Source organism: Phyllobates terribilis, unplaced genomic scaffold, assembly GCF_046119375.1.
Source record: "Phyllobates terribilis strain yellow unplaced genomic scaffold, ASM4611937v1 Scaffold_2__4_contigs__length_985480577, whole genome shotgun sequence".
NCBI classification, from domain to species: Eukaryota; Metazoa; Chordata; class Amphibia; order Anura; family Dendrobatidae; genus Phyllobates; species Phyllobates terribilis.
Genome location: NW_027362762.1, coordinates 173,184,757 through 173,209,705, shown reverse-complemented (window position 1 = coordinate 173,209,705; position 24,949 = coordinate 173,184,757). Strand labels below are relative to the sequence as shown.

The window sequence follows — 24,949 nt, the reverse complement described above, 5'->3', positions numbered from 1 at the left end:
GGTTACCACAATACTCAGGAGAGAGGGGGTGGTACGCGCTTGATGTGCAGAAGGTGAGCGCTTTGGACATGCCCCTGACTTCTGGTGTCACTGACCCTGGCTGTCCACAAGCAGCTTCTGCTCCGGCTGAAGATAAGTACCCTGGAGACAGGGTCACCTACACCCGTCACCATGGAGAACGTGGATGGTACGCCCTCCATGTTCACAGAGTGGCGGAGGAGGAGAGCATGCCCCTGCCATCTAGAGCTGATGACCCGGCTGGGCCATCTAGTGGTGAAACACTCCCCCGAAGGGGACACCACTATTAAAAATGACCTGTTCATTTAAAAAATCAGAGACTGTATATAGTTACCCGTAGGCGTATAGCAGGAATGCTGTGAGTTTAAAAAGTTTTTTTTTTTAAATTTGTTTAGTGTACCCAGTAAAGGTACAAGGACACTTAGTCTATTGACGGTGAGCAGCTAAAAACTTTCCCTTGTAAATAGTTTGCACTTTTTAAAGTGCTTCTTGTTAGTTTTACATAAAAAGACCATTGAACAAAATCCCGTTTGGCGTGGCCGAAGACATTGTCCAACAGCTGGATCACCTATGCCCTGCAGCCACGCCCAGGGCCTAGGTTGACGGTTTTCAGACGGGTCCCTCATGTTGCTCCTTCACCAGTGAGATGGACACCGGGTTATGGATCTCACTGTAGCTTTAAGAAAAATGTTTTATATGACAAATGTTTTATATATGTGAAGAAAATTTTATTGAAGAAGGTTTTATAATGCTTTGTAAGCTGATAAGAAACCTGTAACGTTTAAGAAAAGAGTCTCCCTTAAAGGGAAGAAAAAGTTGTGTGTTATTCTTCTAAGTGATGCATCTAAATATTTTGTATGTCTAAAACATCTGTGTTTTTGCTCTGTTCCAGCCCGCGGGCGTGCTGTGTCTTACCAGGGGGGTATGTAGTGCCCCTGCAGGTTCATTCGCCACAGAGGTACTGCATCTCACCCAGAGGTGTGGTGCCCCACTCTCAGGTAAGGAGGGAGTACTGCCCGGGACCCACCCACCTGCATCAAACACTACACCATTCCAGACCAGCAGGCAGGGGCAAGATGCACGTGTACAATGCTGAGCCCTGCCCCCTGGTTGGAATGGGGGGGGCCAAGAGAGGGGTTGAATACAGGACAGCGACGAGGAAAGACCTGGGGAGTGGAGCTGCATAGCAGCTCACCCCAGAGAGGAGCGCAGAAGAACCGGACACCGGAGTCCGAGGTTGTGGGGTACTGAAGGCCCAGCAGCAGAAAACAGAGGGCAGGAGACTACAGGTCTCCTGGCCCCATCAGACGCCCGGAGGCTCAGCAGCACATAGGGCCCGGCACCGCCACATGGGAGCGACACTCCTGGAAGGCCCGAGCTGCCTGCCATACGGGTGAGCACAAAGACGTTTTATCTCAGGGGCGAGGGCCGCAGCACAGCTATAAGCAGCAGGGCCAAAGAGATTAGCGCAAAGGGAAGGCCTCCAACTTCACCTGGCGAGGTGGATTCCCAACTTGCTTCCAGGCCGCCCGGACCTCTACTACAAGCTAGTACCCGTGCCCCGGTCTGCCTAACCACCGCAAGTAAAGATAAGAGGAAACCGCCATTAAGTTGTGGACTGGTCATTATCTGCACCATCACCTGCACTACACTGCACAGCAACATCTATAACAACACCATTTCCTGCCCTGGAGCTAAGCTCTGCCTGTGGAGAGCTGTCCCAACTCTGCTGCGTCACCATCAGCTCCAGAGGATCTGCACCGCAGCGACGGCTCCATATGGCCGCATACCACAGGTGGCGTCACGAACATTAAACTATAAAAACTGTAATCCCCTTTTATTGACCGCCCTTGGTCAAGGACCGGGTCACTGCCACTGTGACATCCCGTGCACCGACCGGCCCAGCACCGAGTACCCCATGGCCAGGGGGCGAGTCACCTCCATGCATATTTATACTGGGTGTATCTCCAGCGACAAACTAGCTGCCGATGCATATCCAGCACTTCAGGTAAAATGCAAAGTTTTATTCCATTAATATTTCATCAATAAAAACATAGTACAAAGGAGAATCAACATCCACATAAATCCACATAATCCTGAATTCAGGTTATGAATAAAAAGTATCACTTCGAAACGCGTCAAACAGGACTTTGAGTCTTTTTCTTGGGACTTTCTCCTCGGATGATATAACTGCCTATTCGATGATGTGGATTTTCAGATTTTCCTTTAAACTATGTTTTTATTGATGGAATATTAATGGACTGAAACTTTGCATTTTACCTGAAGTGATGGATCAACTCCCTTCTTTTATGGACTGCCTTTCATTGGATTTGGGATCCTTTGCATTCCTGGATAGGTGAGCTGATCATACTCCTTATGTTAAAGCCTACACTTATCCTATTCACGGTCTGGGAAGTTGCTGTGCTCATTGCAGCACCGCTCCTTTTTCCTCTATCCCACTGTGAGATTCCCCTGATGAACCATGGATGACCATAAGAGGGAGGAAACACGTCAGGACTATGCTGGGACTATGTTGCTAATCCATAAATTCATAAGCTAAGTACCACTCAACTTCAGGCTACGCTGGCTCCACGTGAGCTTTGCTTTTTTCCACATTGTCTATTATGTATGACTTAGTAGTGTCTACCATCTAGGACAGATTCATCATTATTTGGAATGAGACTGCAATATCATTTAGCTTGCTATCATTTCAAGACAGGCTACCTGGGCTTAACGGGGCTTCAGATATCTTTCTTTTGACATTGCCCATGTGGCGCCCCTGCGGGTCTAGTTGCCACAGAGGTACTGCATCTCATCCAGAGGTGTGGTACCCCACTCTCAGGTAAGGAAGGAGCACTACTCGGGACCCACACACTCACATCCAACACAACACCACTCCTGAGGGAAGGTCCAGATAGCTCCTAAGGGAGAGCACAGGCCTGGTCCCTGTCAAGAGGGTGGAACTAAGTAGTGGAGGTGGGTGGAGGAAGTAGTTTAGGGGAGCACTGAAGGAAGAGTATAAAAGGAAGGGTAGAAACATCTAGAAGGAGTTCAGTTCGGGGCCATTCCTGGTTCCGGTCCTAGGAGCGAGAGTGCAGTGAGTGAGGACCGTGGAGAGAGAGTTAGTCAGTCAGAGCAGTTGGTGACAGGAGTCTGTCACAGGGAGTGAAGAGAGAAGACCGGAGCAGTGAAATTTGCTGAAAAGGTGGCCTTATAGGACAAAGGGGACAGACAGGACGTCGCCCAACAAGGCCCGTGGCCACTGGCTCGGGACACTGTGTGTGAGGCGCAGGGCAGGAGGGAGAGAGCCAGCGCAGGGAGACGACCTGGAGAGGTACACAGAAAGGGGTCCCGTTCAAGTGCACCCAAGTTGTCTGAGAGTTGGCTGGATCACTTCCCCGGAGGACACAGGACGACGTGGGCGGTTATAACCGGCTGCACCGGTAACCTGGAACTGCCTAAGAACTGTGAGTAAAGCCTGAAGACTGCACCCCACTGTGTCCTGGATTTATTGCTGCGTCACCGGCCCTGCACTACACTGTCCCTGCCAACAACATCTACCTCATCAAGTCCAAGTCCTATATACTGCCCTGGAGCTTAGCTCTGCCCGTGGAGAGCTGAACCATCTTTGCTGCGTCACCGACAGCCCCAGTGGATCTAAACAGCAGCAGCGGCCACCTATAGCCGCATACCACGGTTGGAGTCACAAACTTTATTCCCCTTTTCTTTATTCCCCAATTGACTTTTCGTTTGTTGACTGCCCTGGGCCATTGACCGGGTCACTGCCACCGTGACTACCCCCAAATTAGGAACCGACCGGCCCGGCTACCGAGTACACCACGGCCCCAGGGGGCGCGTCACCCATGTTTATTGATGTCGATCTATTAAGACACGTATTCAGTTTGTGTGGGTTCCACAGGGTTTCATGGTGTGTACTGAGGTTCACTAGCCTTACTTGTTGATGTCTATAGGGACTTATTAGCTTACTATTTAGTACATGTACTTCTACTGTGTTGTATCTCGTAGTATTGTCAGCACATATACACTCTAATACCTACCTAGTGGTTAGATAATTTCTCATAAAGTATGAGGGCCCTATCTTTAGTCTCTTTTTAAGGACTCTTGGTGTGTTTTCATTCCCTGTGTGAATTTCCCAGATACGTGGGACATCAATTTTTGTTAGTAGTGTTGGTTTTAGATTCAAATAGATTAGAGTCAAATAGGGACATTCTTCATTGAGCGGGGGTGCCATATCATACTTATAGGGTGCCAACCTCCGCGACTAGAAACGAAATGCTGAGGCATGAATCAGTCCCCAATTTTTGTCCCCTTACGTTTTTGACCCAGTTTATATTTTTGACTGTTTGTTTGCATCTAGATACTGTGAGTACCTATTTTTAAGGTTAATATACTTAATAAAGATACGTTTTTAGGATTTTTGTCTTTTCATCCGGTTGTACAGCTTCAAGTATACAAAACTTTCCTATGTTGTCAGTGTCAGCATGATATGTGGCTCATATCTTTAGCTACTGCCAACAATGATGTAGGTTGCATTTTTAATTCCTGAGGAGATCATATCTCAAGAAGTAATTGTTTTTCATTACTTTTTAGTAGTTTTTATAGGAAAAAAAAATCTGACTTTTATTTTCCCTCTAGAATACCGGGACATAGAAATACACTGGTATATACACAGATGTATCTCTATATCCTAGTATAATCTGCCTGTGGGTTCAGAACCTACAATGCAAATTCATGTATACAAAATTCTTCCATACTTGTCAGTGTAGGATGTGGCTCATTGCTTCAGTTTCTTCCAGCAAAGATACAGGTTGTGGGTTCAATTCCTGAGGGAGACCAGATCACAAGAAAAGAGAAGTGTTTATTTAATTAAATGATGTAAGAGAGTGCAGAAATACTTCCCTCACCCCAAGGAGGAACTACGTCAGTGATGATGACGTAGCATAGAGAGAAGAAAGTGAGTGGACGTCAGCGGGACTGACCTCTAAAATCAGGACAGTCCTGCTTAATCAGGGACAATTGGGTGCTATGCTTGGAAGGAGTCTGTAAACATTAACATTATTGTACCTATTAGCTGAAAGGTAACCATCAAATGTTATGTGCCGCTGTTGTGTGAAGAAAAGTAAAGTTTTCTGTATGCAACTGTTTGTCTAAAGGAAAACATGCAATGTATTATACATTTTTTTGCAATTAGTCCTTTGGTGGATGAATACCACAATATACATCTAGACTAGTGTTCCCCAACCTCAGTCCTCAGGTGCCACCAATAGAAAATGTTTTCAGGATTTCCTTAGAATTGCACAGGTGATGGAATTATCATCTGTAGAATACTAAGGAGATCCCGAAAACATGACCTGTTGGTGGCTCCTGAGGACTGGGGTTGGGGAACACTGGTCTAGACTATGGCCACTGTCGACATGCAACTTTTATGCCCAATAGTAGCCCGAAACACTTTGTGCAGTTAGGCTTATATCTAGTATAATAAAATGTTAAATGATGCCAACAATTTATTTTATTCATCCTTTATAATCAAAGGTTGGAAGTGGCTCAAAGATTAAAAATCATGTTTCAGAAATTGTGCATTTCTGGCATTTGTTTTAGTGTCTCCGTTTTTAAGTGTGCTTTGTAGTATATCCATAACAGGGACTCTGGGAAGTGGCATATAAAGTTCAAAAATCTTTTGTCTTTTGTCCTGTTGAGATAAAATCATTAAGTGCATTATTTTACTATAGTGTTACCATGGAGGTTCCTAAACCAGTGACTAAAAGGTAACTCCACCCAAAATACCTAATACTAATACCAGCTTATACTTTACACAGTTATATTGTACTTTCATCAGACATTCATGTTATCTACGCTGCTCACACACCAAGGCCCATGAAAAGTTTTTAGTGAGTTTTTGACTACTTATTTTCGCTGCGTCAAAAACGCATCATCTTAAAGTTCTAGCAAAGTGAATAGGATTTATAAAAATCTCATGCTTTCTTTTTTTTAAAATCTGGAACATGTCAATTTCTCCTGAGGGAACGGCAAGTTTTGTGTGCAGATTGTTCCCATAGACTTGCATTAGATGTGTAAAATCCACATGTAAAAAATGCATGTGATTTTTTTGGTGCCTTTTCACAGCGGAAATGCATCAAAGATGCAGAAAATCTGCAACATCAAAAACTCACTTGGTACATAGCCTAAATGTGCAATGTACCTGTAGATTGTGAGCCCTCGCGGGCAGGATCCTCTGTCCTCCTGTACCAGTCGTCGATTTGTATTTTTCTAAATTTATTGTAATTATTTGTGCTATGTATATCCCTTTCACATGTAAAGTGCCATGGAATGAATGGAGCTTAAATAATAATAAATAATAATAATAAAAATAATAATAATATAGTAAGTGCTATTTTATACGGTGACATTTTTTCACATAGTGAAGTTCCTGTTACTATAATCAGTAAATCATAAAAGTATGTTATGGAGCTTAAAGCTTTCCATACACATTAGATTAGTTGGCTGAAAGCTGACAACCATCTCAGCTGACTTACCCTACACAGGAGCACTCACTTGGCTGAGTTCTCCAGTGTTCTATGAGAAAGCTGACAGCTAAAATGTTGGCTGGGGGCTTCTTCTCCATAAAAACAATTTGATCGGCAGTCCGAAATTGGTCATACGCGATTAACATCTCTCTCGACCATCAGTCAAGGGGCGCCCCCATACACATTAGACCGTTGGGCGAACCTGTTCATATTGGTGAGTTCAGCCAACATTAGTATAATGTGTATGGGGGCCTTAACACATTAGGTCAACCTTGCTTCATATGACCCAATATCAAGATCGTGGATGGAATCCCCTGATCAGTACCATAGCCAGATTAAGGGGTGTCTGACCTGTGAGAATGTGAAAATCTCTCTCCCTCAGTAAAAGGGGCTTCATGTTACCACTCAACACATCAGCTAGCTGTGAAGAACAGACTGGTTTTCTGTGCTGTCCAGTCTGTTCATGCCTCCTTTTGAGTTGTTCCAAAAATTTATGGGTTCCTGGAGAAATCAAGCCCTATTCCCCCAATGATATTCAGACACTGTGCCCACCACGCTATTCAATACATATTAAACAGGGTGGTGGACACAGGGCCTGACTATCATTTAACCCCTTAAGGACTGAGCCACTTTGTAGGTTAATGACCAGGCCTAACTTTTGAATTCTGACCAGTGTCACTTTATGAGGTAATAACTCTGGAACGCTTCAACGGATCCCACTGCACCCCTCAATGTGCTCAAAACCACTTTCAAGAAGTGTATTAACCCTTCAGGCGCTTCACAGTAACTAATGGAATGTAAATGGAAAAAATTAACATTTTAATTTTTCCCACCAAAATGTGACTTTAGCCCCAAATTTTGAATTTTCACAAATGTAACAGAATAAAATAGACCATACAATTTGTTGCGCATTTTCTCCTGAATACGCCGATATCCCATATGTAGTAGAAGACTACTGTTTGGGTACACACCAGGGCTCAGAAGGGAAGGAGCACCATTCGACTTTTGCAATGCAAAATTGGCTGGAAACGGTAGTGGACGCCATGTCATGTTTGGAGAGCCCCTGATGTGCCTAAACAGTGGACACCCCCCAAAAGTGACCCCATTTTGGTAACTAGACACATAAAGGAATTTATTTAGATATGTGGTGAGCACCTTGAACCCTCACAGAAGTTTATGAGGTTGAGCCGAGAAAATAAAAAAATCATATTTTTACCACTAAAATATTGCCAAAACAGTGGAAACCCCCCACAAGTGACCCCATTTTGGAAACTACACCCATCAAAGATTTTATCCAGGGGTATAGTGAGAATTTTGAACCCACAGGTACTACACACAATGTCATAACATTAGGTCGTCATACAGAAATCTTTAAATTTTTTCACAAAAAATAGGGCAAAAACAACAATTTTTTCACTTTAGCTAGAGGTGATGTGGCACCCCAGGGGTCTGGTTACCACAGTAATAAAAATATTATGTCTGAGAGCAAGTGGGAGGTTTCTCTGGTCAGGAGCCCTAAGCATGCAACACCGCCCGCCCAGACCTGGGAGGGGAGGAATCTGCCCTTATAAACTGGGTCTGGGGCGGGATTAGGAAAGTCAGAGCCTGGAGACAGTTCCAGACACAGGGAAAGTGTCAGCAAGGAGCTCTGTAGGAGCAGGAGCGAGTGCCAGGGGCTGGAAGCTAGATAGCTCGCCCTGGCTGAAGACATTAAAACCGGACACGGAGTCCGAGGCTGTGGGGACATCCAGGTCCAGCAGCAGAATCCAACCGGCAGGGGATTCCATGTCCTCTGGCCAGAGAAGCCCGGAGGCACGGTCACAAGCAAGGGACCAGCACCGCCATCGTGAAGCGGAGGCTAACAAAAGGCCCCAAGTCGCCGGCCGTACGGGTGAGCACCACACGGTATACTCAGGGACGTGGGCTACTTCTACCCGCACACAGCAAGGTAGCCAGGAAAGAGTACAGATAGACGGGGAGCCCTACAACTCCACCTGGCCAGGGGAGATCCTGCTAGCTCTCAGACTGACCAGGCCTCTACTGCTAGCCAGTACTCCCAGGAGGGTCTGCTTTATAACATCAGTAAAGACCCTGAACTGCACTGCACGGACTCTGAGTTATTCCTGCTGCGCTCGTGCACCATCACTCCCATCATCCACACTAACTGCCCTGAGGCTATACTCCTCCCGTGGGGAGTCATCCCGTTCTTAGCTGCACACACAACACCGGCCTCAGCGGTCTGCCTTGCAGCGGCGGTCCCCACTGACCGCAATCCACGGGTGGCGTAGTCGGACTATTATCTCACTAATAAGACTGCCACTGAATTGACCACCCTGGGCACGGACCGGGTCGGCGCCACGGAGACTACAACCCCCAGCGATCCGGCTCCGGGTATTCCCTGCACAACACAGGCCCAGGGGGTGCGTCAGTGACATGAAAAAATGGACCACTAATTTTGTTACCCACTTTCTTCTGAGAGTGGCGATACTCCACATGTGGTCAAAAAACACTGTTTGGACAAACGGCAGGACTCGTAATGGAAGAAGCACTATTGAATTTTGGAACACAAATTTGGCTGAAATAGAGTTCTAATCTTGACATACCAAAACAGCAGAAACTCCACAATTGACACCATTTTCTAAACTACACCGCCTACATTTTTCATATATGGGTGTAATGAGTCTTTTGAGCCCACGTTTTGTTAAAGGATTCAGTTCAAAATGAGTGTGAAAAAATAAAATTTCATTTTTTCTTTTCACAAAAGTGTCATTTTTAGGACCCGTCTCTATAGCACAATCATCCCTATATGAGGGATGGATGTGCCATGTGAAGCTGGCACACTATAGCAGGTCCCTGCCCGGCAAGGTAGGAACCGCCATGTGCACAGAACAACCCATCCCTTTACAGAGTATATGAGGAGGCAGAATGCTACAGTACATGAGAGCAAGGTATTATATGTGTAAAAGGCGCTTATCAGGCTAACTACTACCAATGGCAGCGATAATTGTGGACAGGGAACCACTAATGTCCGTAGTAGATACACTACAATAAAATAACTGTTCTATAGTAAAAATCGCGCTATCGGTAGTGAAAAAGAGATCAGGAGAAGAGTACTATTATTTTATAAAAATAAGATTTATTTGTTTGGATGCTAGCAATAAAAACTTAATAAAATACAGGATTTAATACAGGATTTAAAAGACGAGTGTAGACAACAATATTTCGATTGGGGTAAAAGAACTAATGGTATACAAGGTGTAATAAATAGTAAAATCCAGCGGTTAATCTGGTGTGGTAAAATGCCTGTGGTGGCTTGGTACCTGGAAAGAAGAGGAGTTTGGTTAGGGCTATTGTTCTCTAGTAATGAATATGCTTAGCTGGCTGTGGATCTGTTACTCACCAGGTATCAGAGTGGGTAAAGTGCAGGTGTGCACTAGGGCTGTGGTCCGTCAGGATTCTTAGAGTGGGGCGTGGTCCTGAACGCTTTGTTATGCTCCTGGAGATTTAATGATATGGGGTTAGTGCTGTTAGCTCTGGGTAGGTAGATAGTGGGGTTAGCGACTTACCCACGGAGGAGCTGTTCTGCTTTTGGAGATTGCTTGTTAGCACTCCCTCAGTGGGGGGTGCAGCAGGAGGCTCTGGATTGTATCTCACTTTGTTGCAGAGATGTGTCAGGGGGGCTTTTTGATTGCCAGTAGGCGTAGTAACGCTTGAGGATACTCAATGTCCTGTATATAGATATGGAGGAAGGGTTAGGAACTGAGGAATACAGGAATAGTCCACAGTGTGGTAAACCTAGATGTTTACCTGTGCGTGATTATCAGTAATCCAGGGGTGCAACAGGAGGCTCTGGATTGTATCTGTCTCTGAGCAGAGATGTAGTAGGAGGCTACTGGTTGCCGGGTGATAGGGGGCGTTGTGGCACTCAAGGATAATTGATGTCCTGTATATAGATGGGGAGGGAGAGTTAGGAGCTGAGGTATACAAACAATAAGCCACAATATAAGTAAGCCCGGTTGATTACCTTGTTTAGGGTCCAGGTGTGAAATGGTCAGTCACCTTCTTTATCTGTGGCTGAAGGCCTAAATCAAGGGAAGGTGTTCAAGAGGTTCTGCAAGAGGGTTCAGCCTAGTGGTAGGTGCAGCAGGAGGCTCTGGCTGAGTAATTTACTGGCTAAGTAGCAGTGGGTCTTGTCCCTGGACGCTGAGGTGCAGCAGGGGACCGGCTGCAAATGTGGCAGGAGGCCTGGTCTGGATAAGTATATTCAAGTAGGTGGAAGGCTTTGGTGGCAGGCTGTGTAGTAGATATCCGGGCAAGGTCTATGGTTGTGGAGTCCGGTTTTCAGGCACGGTCCCTACTCGTGTGGAGTCAGGCAGGCCGCGTTCCTGGAATCCTGTCGGTAATAAAGAGGTGAGTATGTGTGGTTTTGGTCCTTGTGGTGGCGTGTGTCATAAGCGGTGGGGGCCGTGGCCCAGAGTACTTACGGTCCGTAGTCCTGCGGAGATGTCAAGGAGTTGTGGGGCCCGGGGCGAGAGCGGGGTCCCGGCCGGTGACCGCCGCTACTCGCGGGCTTCCGGGTAAGTGGAGCAGGAGAGGAGGGGCGGAGAAGGTGAGGGAGCGCGTTCTATTGAAAGCGCGCGAGAGGCAGAGAGACGAGCTGACACGTGGTGTGCAGCGTGTATTGAGGACGGATGCCTGTGGGCGCCTTCTCTGCTGGGTCAGTCAATTCCAACGCGTTTCGACAGCTGACGGCTGTCTTCATCAGGGATAGTCTGGCCCAGTAGGTGGAGTCCTTTATATACCTGTCTATAATGACGTCATGGCAACGGTCCGCTGTTGGTGGCGTTGTCATGGTAACTATCAGTCGTTGAAAGCAAATAGCTCAATTTCGCTGTTAAGACCCCATGGTCTCAAGGTGTTTAATTTAAAAATCCACTCGCTTTCTTTTCTTGACATATGTTTGATAAAATCACCCTGTCTCCAATGTTTGTGAACTGTTTGTATGCCTATCACTTTAATTCCTTTGATGGATCCTTTATGTTTGTCCGCAAAATGCTTTGACAGGGGGTGGCCCATGTATTTATTTTTAATATTCCTCAGATGTTCATTAATTCTAGTGCCCATTGCTCTTTTAGTCCGGCCTATATACATTTTTTCACAAGGGCACATTAGTCCATAGATAACCCCCGTAGTGGTACATGTGACAAAGTCTGTGATGGGATATGACTCTTTGCGGTAATTGACAGTGTGTGATTTGGCTGGTTTCAGGGTTTTGCATATTTTGCATTTTTGGCATGGAAAGAACCCTGTAATTTTTTGTTGAAAAGGTGTGACTGGTTTTTTTGTGATGATATTATTTTTTACGGTGGGGGCTATGAGTGATCCTAGGTTCCGTGCTTTCCTGAATATGAGCCTGGGCCTATTGGGTATTTGATCGCCAATGATTTTGTCGTCCTTTAGTGTATGCCAGTGTTTTTCCACAATTTTTTTAAAAATGTGCGTATTGGCGGAGTAAGGGGTGATGATAGGCATGATTATATTGGGATTGGGATTGGTTCGTGTTGATTTTGTGGTGTTTGTGACGCGCCCCTGGGCCTGTGTCGCGCTGCGTTGCGCACGCGGGAGCTTACCCGGAGCCGGATCTGTTTAGGGTTGTAGTCTCGTGGCGGTGACCCGGTCCGTGCCCAGGGAGTCAAACTGGACGGCAGTCTGTTAGCGGTAGAAAATGGTTGATGACTACGCCAACCGTTGAATGCAGCCAGGGGGCTGCTGCTGCAGGGCAGACCGCTGAGGCCGGTGGAAGGATGATGCAGCGTGATAGTATAACCCCCAACGGGAGGGGTATGGCCTCAGGGCAGCCGACGTGGATGATGGGGGTAGCAGGAACCACTCAGAGACGGTATGGTAGCGTTCAGGGTCTTTACTGGTAACAACGATAGACCCTCCCGGAGTACTTGCTAGCGAACGGGGCCTGGTCAGTCCTTGAGCAGATGGGATCTCCCCTGGCCAGGCGTAGTTGTAGGCCTCCCAAGCTGACTGTACTCTTCTGGCTACCTTGCTAGAAGCTGATGTAAGTAGCCCACGTCCCTGAGTGTACCGTGTGGTGCTCACCCGTATGGCCGGTGACTCGGGGCCTTCTAATGGCTTCCGCTCCACGATGGCGGTGCTGGTCCCACGCGTGTGACCGGGCCTTCGGGCTTCTGGGCCAGGGGACCTGAAATCCCCTGCCTGACGGATTCTGCTGCTGGGTAGAAGTTAGTCCCCACAGCCTCGGACTCCGGGTCCGGTAAAGAATCTTCTTAGTCAGGGCGAGCTCTTTAGCTGCCAGCCCCTGACTCCTTGTGACTCTGCTGCTTCCTATGCTGCTCTTGTCTCTACTCTTCCTGGACTCACTAACCCTGCCTCAGCCCCGGGTTTATACAGGGGAAGTTCTTCCCCTCCCAAGGCTGGGCAGGAGGTGTGGCATGCACAGGATCCCTGACCAAAGGACCTCCCACCTGCTCTCAGACGTAATATCTCTATCACTGTGACAACCAGACCCCTGGGGTGTCACATTTGTATCAGTTAAGAGGTTTTGTCTTGGTATTGCAGCTATTTTTTCTTTAGTATTTTTAAGAAACTGAGCATTATATCCTTTTTCCAAGAATTTTTCCGTGAGTGAATCTGCCTCATTGTTGAAGTCTTCCTGTTTGGAGAAGTTCCTATGGAGGCGCAGGTATTGGCTGCGGGGGACATTAAGTAGCCAGTTTGGAAGATGGCAACTGTCTAGCAGAATATAGCCATTGGCATCAGTGGGTTTGTGGTATGTACGAGTCTGAATGGAATTGTTTTCGATATAAATATTGAGATCTAGAAAGTTGATTGCAGTGGAGCTAGTGGTAGATGTGAATTCTAAAAAGAATTCATTTTTGTTTAGTTCCTGTATAAATAGATCCAGGGAGGGTTTGTCGCCTGACCAGATGAATAATATGTCATCAATGAATCTCCGCCATAGGACCAGGTTCGCATGTAGTTTGCCTCCAGGATGAATGACTAGGGATTCCCACCTGCCAACATAGAGGTTGGCATAGCTGGGTGCGAACCTAGTGCCCATGGCGGTGCCCCACTGCTGGGAGTAGTAGTCCCCCTCGTAGAGAAAGTAATTATGTGTTAAGATGAAGGACATGCAGTCTATAATGAATGTACTTTGTTCTGAAGGCATTATTTGTTCGAGAAAATGGAGGGAGGCTTCACATCCTTTGGTATGTTGGATGTTTGTGTATAGTGACGTTATATCCATGGTTCCTAGGATATAGTGGTTATCCCATGGGGTGTTGTTGAGTATGCGGATAGCATGTTTGCTATCTTTTAAATGGGATGGGAGTGTTGGGACCAACTCCTGTAGGTGGTGATCTACAAGTCTGGAGAGATTTGATGTCAGGCATTGAATACCGGAGATGATGGGTCTTCCTGGAGGGTTATTAATGTTTTTATGGATTTTTGGTAAGTGGTAAAAGGCGGCTAGTCTGGGGTGTTGAATATTAACATAATCAAATTCATTTTTATTGATGTAACCATTTTGGAGTCCTTTTAAGGTTAGGTTCCGTAGTTCCTTTTGGTAATGGTTGGTTGGTTGGATTAGAGGGGAGGATCTGATAGGTTCTAGAGTCGCCCAAGAGTCTAAGTGATTCCTTGTGATAGTATTCTTGATCCAGAATAACTATGCCACCTCCTTTGTCAGCTGGTCGGATTATTATTTCATTATTTATTTGTAATTGTTTCATGGCGCGAACTTCTAGTTTGGTGAGGTTATTCTTGTATTTGGTGCATTGTTTGTTATTGATTCTGCGGATATCGTCTGTAACGTTTTTTTCATAGGTATGGAAGGCCTCTGAATACTCTTGAAGAGGGTGGAAGTTAGATTTGTTTTTAAGTATAGTGTGTCTGAATTTTGGTGATTCCTCTGAGCAGAGTGTCTCTGGGGCGTGTTCCTTCTTCATATAGTATTTCTTTATAGCCAGTTGTCTCCTTGACATCTCCGCAGGACTACGGACCGTAAGTACTCTGGGCCACGGCCCCCACCGCTTATGACACACGCCACCACAAGGACCAAAACCACACATACTCACCTCTTTATTACCGACAGGATTCCAGGAACGCGGCCTGCCTGACTCCACACGAGTAGGGACCGTGCCTGAAAACCGGACTCCACAACCATAGACCTTGCCCGGATATCTACTACACAGCCTGCCACCAAAGCCTTCCACCTACTTGAATATACTTATCCAGACCAGGCCTCCTGCCACATTTGCAGCCGGTCCCCTGCTGCACCTCAGCGTCCAGGGACAAGACCCACTGCTACTTAGCCAGTAAATTACTCAGCCAGAGCCTCCTGCTGCACCTACCACTAGGCTGAACCCTCTTGCAGAACCTCTTGAACACCTTCCCTTGATTTAGGCCTTCAGCCACAGATAAAGAAGGTGACTGACCATTTCACACCTGGACCCTAAACAAGGTAATCAACCGGGCTTACTTATATTGTGGCTTATTGTTTGTATACCTCAGCTCCTAACTCTCCCTCCCCATCTATATACAGGACATCAATTATCCTTGAGTGCCACAACGCCCCCTATCACCCGGCAACCAGTAGCCTCCTACTACATCTCTGCTCAGAGACAGATACAATCCAGAGCCTCCTGTTGCACCCCTGGATTACTGATAATCACGCACAGGTAAACATCTAGGTTTACCACACTGTGGACTATTCCTGTATTCCTCAGTTCCTAACCCTTCCTCCATATCTATATACAGGACATTGAGTATCCTCAAGCGTTACTACGCCTACTGGCAATCAAAAAGCCCCCCTGTCACATCTCTGCAACAAAGTGAGATACAATCCAGAGCCTCCTGCTGCACCCCCCACTGAGGGAGTGCTAACAAGCAATCTCCAAAAGCAGAACAGCTCCTCCGTGGGTAAGTCGCTAACCCCACTATCTACCTACCCAGAGCTAACAGCACTAACCCCATATCATTAAATCTCCAGGAGCATAACAAAGCGTTCAGGACCACGCCCCACTCTAAGAATCCTGACGGACCACAGCCCTAGTGCACACCTGCACTTTACCCACTCTGATACCTGGTGAGTAACAGATCCACAGCCAGCTAAGCATATTCATTACTAGAGAACAATAGCCCTAACCAAACTCCTCTTCTTTCCAGGTACCAAGCCACCACAGGCATTTTACCACACCAGATTAACCGCTGGATTTTACTATTTATTACACCTTGTATACCATTAGTTCTTTTACCCCAATCGAAATATTGTTGTCTACACTCGTCTTTTAAATCCTGTATTAAATCCTGTATTTTATTAAGTTTTTATTGCTAGCATCCAAACAAATAAATCTTATTTTTATAAAATAATAGTACTCTTCTCCTGATCTCTTTTTCACTACCGATAGCGCGATTTTTACTATAGAACAGTACATGAGAGCAGTTTTAACAGGTGTAACGTGTTGTGTTCTGCAACTTAGAACTAAGGAATAGGAGGGAAAAGCTGTCCCTGCACTGAGACTCAGCTTAACCCTATGCTGGGGTGGGTGCCCTATTCCTTATGAATAGCCCCACCGAAACTCATGCACTGAACTCAAATGAAGGCCTGTAGGACAGGGAAAGGGGTCCCTAAAGGTTCTAAGGACTGGGAGCAAAGCAGGAGACCTAACAGAAAAGTTAGTTGCAGAAACAAAAATTAAAGGAAACAAAACTGGTGGAACAAGAAGTCCCAGGATAACAATAGTCCAAAGCAAGAAGAACTAAACAAGGCTATTTAGCCAGAGTACGAGCGTTACAACATTGATGTCCAGCGGAGAATGGGAGCCAGGTGCTGAGTAATAAAGAGAGCAGAGATTACGTGACCAAGAAACCCAGCACCAGAGGAAAAGACTAGAAGCCAGCAAACCACAACAAGATGGCCGATAGTAAAACAAAATAGATTCTAACAGTACCTCCCCTTTTACGAGGATCCTCCGGATCCTTTAGGCCGAGCCTTGCCAGGAAATCGCCTGTGAAAAGCCTTAATTAGCCTTGAGGCCGAGAAGACGTCCTCAGCCTTCACCCAGGAATTATCATTGGGGCCGAAACCTCTCCAGGACACAAGATACTGTAATCTTCCTATATGCCACCTGGAATCCAAACTGCGAGAAATCTGAAATTTACCGTCCTCATCAACAGGAGAAGCAATAGGCTTCGCCTGCTTATCATGCGTGTCCGCCTTCTTAAGTAACGACACATGAAACACAGAATTAATCCTCCAGGACAAGGGAATGCCCAACCTCACCGCTGCCAAGTTGACAATCTGAACCACTTTAAAAGGACCCACAAATTTAGGCCCCAGTTTTTTAGAAGGAATCTTCAAACGAAGATTCCTAGAGGACAACCAAACCATATCCCCAACAGCAAACAAGGACTCCTTTCTTTTTTTGTGAAAATACCTTTTTGATCTCCTGTTAGCCTCTTTAAGGTTCAGACGTACACTGGTCCAAACCCTCTCCAAATCACCAGAAAAATTGTCCTCCTCCGGTACAGCAGCCCCAACTTTGGAAAATGGACCAAAAGATGGATACCTGCCAGTACAACAAAAAAAAGGAGAACAACCAGCCGAGGAAGAAGTATGATTATTAAGGGCAAAGTCCACAAGTGGTAGAAATTCTGACCACATTTCCTGATTGTCTGCTACAAAACATCTCAAAAACTGCTCGACATCCTGGTTCTTCCTTTCAGTCTGTCCATTGGATGATAACCCGACGAGAATGACAAATGAATTTTCAATCTGTCACAAAAAGCACGCCAAAAGCGAGCCACAAACTGTGGTCCCCTATCGGAAACAATGTCCGTGGGAACACCATGGAGCCTAACAATCTCCTTCACAAAAGCCTTAGCAAGAGTCTTGGCACAAGGTAACTTGTTGAATGGAACCAGATGACACATTTTACTAAAACGGTTCACAACAACCCAGATGACAGAAAAACCCTCCAATAAAGGCAGATCAGTGATAAAATCCATGGCAAGGTGCGTCCATGGCGAACTAGGAACTTCCAAGGGGCATAGGAACCCCGCAGCCGGAGCGTGAGAGGCGTTCGACCTAGCGCATACAGAACACTGACGCACCCACTTGATGACTTCCCTTTGCCACCCTGGCCACCAGAAACTCCGACAGATAGACTTCCTAGTTTCCGAAATCCCTGGGTGACCTGCCAACCGAGACTCATGACATTCAACAAACAACACTTTCCTCAAGGCTCTAGGCACAAACAATTTACCACACGGAGTGTTAGTTGGTGCCGCACTCTGAGCTCCTAGGATGCTATTCTCCAACTCAGAATCCAACGCGGCCACCACCACCCCTCTCTGCAAAATACACTCCTCTCTCTCAGCATTCACCGCTGGAGAGAAACTAAGAGACTAAGCGTCAGCCTTAACATTCTTTGTCCCCGGGACAAAGGTTACGGAAAAATTGAACCGGGCAAAAAACAGTGCCCACCTAGCCTGACGGGCATTCAAACGTTTAGCTGCGTCCAGATAAATAAAATTCTTATGATCAGTGAAAACCTGTATAGGATGTCGAGCCCCCTCCAAAAAATGTCGCCAATGCTCGAACGCAAGTTTAATAGCCAGCAACTCACGATTCCCAACATCATAGTTGAGCTTTGTCTCAGAAATTTTTTTTGAAAAGAAAGCACAGGGATGCATCCCATCCTCACCCTCCTGCGACAGAACTGCCCCTACACCTATAGATGAGGCATCCACCTCAACCAAAAATGGCTTGGTCTCATCCGACTGGATAAGAACAGGAGCAGAGCTGAACCTCTCCTTGAGATACTCAAAAGCTTCAATAGCCTCAGTGGACCATTGGACTGTATTAGCACCCTTCTTGGTGAGATCAGTAATGGGTTTAGCGATGATAGAGAAATTCTTTATGAATTTCCAGTAATAATTGGCAAACCCCAAAAACCTCTGTACGGACTTCAACCCCTCAGGCCTCGGCCACTCCAGCACAGCCTGAACTTTCAGCGGGTCCATCTCAAAACCATCACAAGAGACAAAGTAACCCAAAAAACTAATTTTCTGGACAGCAAACTGATACTTCTCCAATTTAGCAAAGAGTGTGTTATCTCTCTGCCAATGAGACTCAAGATCCGATGAATAAATCAAAATGCCATCCAGATAAACAATAACACTCCTACCGATCAAGGGTCTCAGAATGTCATTGATGAAATTTTGAAAAAATGCAGGGGCATTAGTAAGCCCAAAAGGCATCACCAAACACTCAAAATGTCCTTCCGGGGTGTTAAAAGCTGTCTTCCATTCATCTCCGTCCTTCACCCGTAGAAATTATATGCCCCAGGAAGGTCAATCTTAGAAAACCATTTAGCTCCGGTCAATTGGTTAAACAAATCCGGAATAAGTGGTAACAGGTAAAGATTGCGCACAGTGATCTTATTAATTTCCCAAAAATTCAGACATGGCCTAAGACCCCCATCCTTCTTTTTGACAAAAAAGAACCCAACCGCTACACGAGACTTAGAGGGTCTTATGTGACCTGCAGCTAAACTAGTCTGAAGGTACTCCTTCAAAGCCTCCCTCTTGGGAATTGTCAGCTTAAACAATCGACTCTTAGGGAGTTTAGCATCAGGGACTAAGTCAATAGCGCAATCGTAATCTCTATGAGGTGGTAAAGCTTTCGACTCCACCTCCATAGAAACCCTCCAAAAATCCTGAATGGGTTCAGGTAACTCCCCCTTCACAACAGCTGCAATGTGAACATTACAACACTTACCATAACACCCCTGACCCCAGGATCTTATGGAACCAGACGACCAGTCCAGCAAAGGATTATGCACTTTTAAACCAGGGCAACCCCAGGACAACCGGGGAAGGCAACTTAGCAAGTACAAATAAGTCAATCTGCTCCTGATGTTCCATATTCATAGTAAGCAGAAACCCAGTGACCTTTCGCAAAAATGCTCCCATGCTCCAGGGGAGTATTATCAATCGCCACCACAGGAAAAGGAGACGACAAAGGATCAGAATCAAACTCATACTTTTCAAGAAATTGTTGATCAATCAAATTTAAGTGCAGAACCACAATCCACCATAACCTGAAACTCAATCAAACGACCCTGACAGGTGGTATTACCAGGAAAAAACACCCCAGCAGAACGTACAAAATGCAATGCGAACGGGATTGTTATTTCTACTGACCATTTTTCTTTCCTTTCCTTAAGCGAACCTCACATTGCTTTAAAAAATGATCAGCCTTACCGCAATACAAGCAAAGTCCCTCAGAGAACCTCCTGTCCCTCTCCTTGGAACAGGATGACATTGCCCCGACCTGCATAGGTTCCCCAGTGTCGGCAGGAATATCGTGAGAAACAGAATCCAGCAATACAGGAAACTTCTCCTCATTCTGTCTAGCCCTCAACCTTCTATCCACACGGATAGCTAACTGCATGGCAACTGGCAGAGTATCAGGTGCAGGGAATGCAATGAGCAAATATTTAACCCTTTCACTCAAGCCAGCTAGAAACTGAAACTTGAGTGCAGGGTCGTTCCACATGACTTCTGCAGACCATCGCCTGAACAGGGTGCAATAACTCTCAGCATCAAGAGAACCCTGTTTGAGACGTCTGAGCTCTGCCTCAGCTGATGTAACCCGATCAGGATCATCATATAGCAAACCCATGGCATCAAAAAATGTCTCCACAGAACTCAAACAATGATTATCAGGAGACAAGTAAAACACCCAGATTTGAGGTTGCTTACGCAATAGAGACATAATAATTTCTACACGTTGTAGTTCACTATTGAAGACCTAGGTCTGAACTGAAAATACAACAAACAAGCATTTTTAAATGAAAAAAAATCCTGTCGTTTCCCCGAGAAACACTCAGGTAATCCTACCTTAGGTTCTCCATAGCGTTCTGCAGGGTATTTACTCACGTACTGCTGAAGATCGGCAACCTACAGAGTCAACCCTTGCAAGCGTTGAGCAAGCTCCCGGATGGTAACCATACTGAAGAAAATCCAGGAAGAGGAGAGGAGAAGAAAAAAAAAACAACAAAAAAAAAAAAATATATTTTTTTTTTTAAACGCAGCTGGACATACTGTTGTGTTCTGCAACTTAGAACTAAGGAATAGGAGGGAAAAGCTGTCCCTGCATTGAGACTCAGCTTAACCATAGTCCCAGGATAACAATAGTCCAAAGCAAGAAGAACTAAACAAGGCTACTTAGCCAGAGCACGAGCGTTTCAACACTGATGTCCAGCGGAGAATGGGAGCCAGGTGCTGAGTAATAAAGAGAGCAGAAATGACGTGACCAAGAAACCCAGCACCAGAGGAAAAGACTAGAAGCCAGGAAACCACAACAAGATGGCCGATAGTAAAACAAAATAGATTCTAACATAACGGGCTTTATAATTAGTGTTGAGCCACCCCCGTAGTGTTCGAGTTCGGTTCGGTTCGTCGAACACCCGTGTGTTCGCCGAACTGTTCGTCGAACTGTTCGTCGAACACCTTCGAACACTGTTAAAACCAATGGCAGGCAAACAAAAACACATAGAAACACATAGAAAACACCTTCAAAGGTGTCCAAAAGCTGACAAACTGCTCAGAAGACACAACTAACACATGGAAAAGTGACAAGTACATATAGTCATGCGAAAAGAAAAGAGGTGGAGGAGTAAAAGGAGGGGGAGACACAAATATAGGCATGTCATGCCCTTCTAAAATCCAAAAAGTGAGAAGCCGACACGTTCAGTCCGCTCCTGCCCGTGCCACCTCCGTGTCGCCGGGTTTGTGCCAGAGCCGCGGTGAACCCTGACGGCCAGCTCCCCTCTCCCAATACTGGTGCCTGTCCGCTGGTGGGTCGAGCGAGCCCCCCTGTGGTGGAGGCAGCTCTAAGCTTTTTAATTTAAATTGTCTCTCTAATTTGAATGAATACACTTTAAATCCATTTACAAGGATCTATTGGAGGGCAAGTCTCATGCCAGCAGCCGCGTAATTCCAGCTCCAGTAGCGTCCACTAAAGCTGCTGCAGTTAAAAAGCTTTTATAAGGATCGAGCTCGGCTGTCCACCGCAAGGCATCCTACTGCCAGTCCCAGCCCCTATGCCTTGGGGTGCCTCCTGATGCTCTTCACTGAGTATCCCGTGGTCCCGAAGCATTTCCTTTGAAAAAATTAAGTGTCCAAACTACAGGTGGTGTAGCTTGCTTAACAGCCGGGATAATCCGCTGACTAGCAGACACTGCTACTAGGCACAAAGTATTTCCTGGGCTAGATGCAGTTAAAAATTTGTAATTAGATACTCTCGTTGGATGCTGAGAAAGCATTCCATAGAGTCTCCTGGCACGCCATATATGATTCTCTTAAAAAGCTTGGGGTAGGGGTCTAGGGGACCCTTTTATAGCCAAAATCACGGCCCTGTATCACAATACGTCACCTAGGCTGAAGATAAATGGAACTGTAGCACCCTGAGGGCTCGGTTGCTACAGAGGTATTGCACCTCACCCAGAGGTGTGATATATCACTCTCAGGTAAGGATGGAGTGTGGATCAGGACCCGACACCTGCATGCATTACACCACATTGCCGTGGGGCAGGGCGACCAATATGCCTCTGAGATGGGCACGACAGTCCCTGTCCCTGGCTGGAGTGGGGGGAGGGAACACTGAGGAAGGGGAACCCTGTAGTGCATGAGCAGGGAGGAAGCAGTTCCTGGGTGCATTGAGAAGGGAGTATAAAAGTTGGGCACCATCTTAGTTCAGTGCAGAGAAGTCTGAGCAGAAGTGGCAGGGAGCAGGGGCTCTGCATGAGCTCTGCTCCGGAGGCGGGCCTAGTAACAGAGGCCCAGGCCTGGAAGAGGGAGAAGGAAGGAAGAGGAGTGGAGAAGGCTCCAGGAACGAGGAATGAAGGGATCCCAGGGGTGCGGACGGGCGAGTCGCCACCGCACGCCCGAATCCACCTGCGTGGAGGGGTCAGGCCAAAGGGGGAGACCGGTCCCCGAAACTAGTGGAGGCAGGAAACGACCCTCAGCTAGAAACCGGAGGCTCTGACATTTTATGTGGCGCAGCCCCTCGCTACACCCGCTAGGAAGGCACCACATAGGGTCAGGGAAACTGGCGCCAAGTTTACCAAGAGGAGGCCCGAGGCAGCCGGACAGAAGGGTTGGTAAGAAAGGCCAGACAAAGGACACACAAAGGGGGTCCTGTGAAGCGCTCCAAAGTTATCTGGGAGTTGTCTGAGCCCCTCACCTGGTGAGCACAGTACGACATGGGCAGCCGTTACCTGCAGACGTGGTCTGGATAATAAGAACTGTGAGTAAAGGCCCTGGACTGCATCACTGACTCCGTGTCGTTACTGCTGCTGCCCTGCACCATCACCCCCATCCTCCGCATACACTGCCCTGAGGCTATACTCCTCCCGTGGGGAGTTATGCTACGCTCTGCTGCACCCACAACACCAGCCTCAGCGGTCTGCCCTGCAGCGGCGGTTCACTCTGACCGCAATCCACGGGTGGCGTAGTCGGACATTTAAACATCAAAACCACAAATAGTTCAGCCACTGGTTTGACCACCCTGAGCCACGGAACCGGGTCGCCGCCACGAAGACTACAACCACCAGCATCCACCAAAAAGGGTCCGGCTCCGGGTGTCCCAAGGCCCAGGGGGTGCATCAGAACATTTTCATCACCTTTCACAATCACCAATGGGACAAGGCAGGGATGTCCTCTGTCCCCTCTCTTATACATCCTAGTGACGGAGCACCTGCTCTCATCAATTCGCCATAACCCCAATATTAGGTGGATTGAGGTGGGAGGCACCGAGTACAAGTGCTCTCTATTTGCTGATGATGTCCTAGTATATATCACTCAATCACATATATCCATCCATGCTGTTATGGCTGAAATAGATCACTTTGTTACATGGTCAAATTTTAAAATCAATGCAGCGAAGTCTGAGGCCCTCGATGTCTCCCTCCCCAAATCCATATAGGATTCCATCCAGTCCAACTTTCCCTTTGCCTGGCCCTCACAGGGTATCAAATACTTAGGAATTCCTATTCATAGAGACCTCTCCCATCTATGTTATCTTAATTTTGGGCCCTTTATTGAACAACTCCATACAGACCACGGTTGGCAAGTTAGAACTGTAAGATTCACTACGTGAACCACTGGTGTTTTGTGGAAAAGCACATGTACACTGTGTTCCAAATTATTATGCAAAAAGTGTTTAGGAGTGATAAGGGAAGAATTTGTTTGTTTGTCAGTTAAACTCATTGATGGTGATGTGTGTCAGGGCTCTTTATATCACTGTAAGCAATTGCAGACACCTGTGCTAATTAGTTTGGCAGGTGTGTCCAATGAAAGGCAAGACTACTTAAGAAGGCTGTCTCACATTATTAAGCAGCCTACATTTTCTGCCAAAATGGGAAAGAAAAAGGATGTGTCGGCTGCTGAGAAGCAACAAATTGTGGAGTGTTTAGGTCAAGGCATGACTACAATCAACATTGTGCGATGATCAGGATGAAGTGTCTTGGCAATCAAGAAGTATGTAGCTGATTCACAGTACACACGTGTGCGTGCTGATAAGGGCAAATTGAGGACTCTTTCCTACAGGCAATTACGTCAGGTTAAAAGAGCAGCGGCAAAAAAGCCTTGTCATAGCAGCAGACAAGTTTTTGAAGCTGCTGGTGCCTCCAACGTCCCCCGAACAACAAGATGCAGGGTCCTTCAGAGGTTTGCAGCTGTGCATACGCCATCCTGTCGACCTCCTCTATCCACTTCACACAAGCAGAAACGGCTCCAGTTTGCTAAACATTACATGAAGACTGATTTCAAAACTGTTTTGTTCACGGATGAGTGCCGTGCAGCGCTCGATAGTCCAGATGGATGGAGTGGAGGATGGCTGGTTGATGGACACCCCACGCAAACACGGCTACAGCGCCAACAAGGAGGAGGTGGAGTAATGTTTTGGGCTGGAATCATGGGGAGAGAGATTGTCGGCCCCTTTAGGATCCCTGAAGGCGCTAAAGATGAACTCCATAATGTATGTGGATTTTCTCAAACAGCACTTCCTGCCATGGTTCAAGAAGAAGAACCGTGTATTTCACAGCAAGATCATTTTTTTGCATGATAATGCACCATCTCATGCTGCACATAAAACATCTGCATCTCTGGCTGATATGGGCATAAAAGGGGACAAACTTATGGTGTGACCCCCATGCTCCCCTGACCTCTACCCCATTCAGAACCTCTGGAGCATCATCAAAAGGAGTGTCTATGATGGCGGGAGGCAGTTCACATCTAAGCAACACCTCTGGGAGGGTATTCTGTCCTCATGCAAAACAATTGAA

The 24,949-nt window shown here is 46.5% G+C and overlaps 2 long non-coding RNA genes across 5 annotated transcripts; one reads left to right on the top strand and one right to left on the bottom strand.

Moving 5' to 3' along the window:
• Positions 1 to 9,679: 9,679 nt before the first annotated feature.
• LOC141250880 (uncharacterized) lies at positions 9,680 to 11,558 on the bottom strand. Of its 3 annotated transcripts, XR_012312922.1 has the most exons (6): positions 11,048 to 11,558; positions 10,588 to 10,956; positions 10,371 to 10,506; positions 10,130 to 10,291; positions 9,964 to 10,059; positions 9,680 to 9,883 (listed from the first exon to the last, which is right to left on the bottom strand). It is a non-coding gene; the product is annotated as an uncharacterized lncRNA (long non-coding RNA). The 3 variants fall into 3 exon arrangements; XR_012312921.1 differs by having other exon boundaries at positions 9,680 to 10,059; XR_012312923.1 differs by lacking the exon at positions 9,964 to 10,059.
• A 3,009-nt stretch (positions 11,559 to 14,567) lies between these two features.
• LOC141250871 (uncharacterized) lies at positions 14,568 to 15,965 on the top strand. 2 transcript variants are annotated; one of them, XR_012312920.1, is made up of 6 exons: positions 14,568 to 14,597; positions 14,689 to 15,057; positions 15,139 to 15,274; positions 15,354 to 15,515; positions 15,586 to 15,681; positions 15,762 to 15,965. It is a non-coding gene; the product is annotated as an uncharacterized lncRNA (long non-coding RNA). The 2 variants fall into 2 exon arrangements; XR_012312919.1 differs by having other exon boundaries at positions 15,586 to 15,965.
• The last annotated feature ends 8,984 nt before the right edge of the window (positions 15,966 to 24,949 follow it).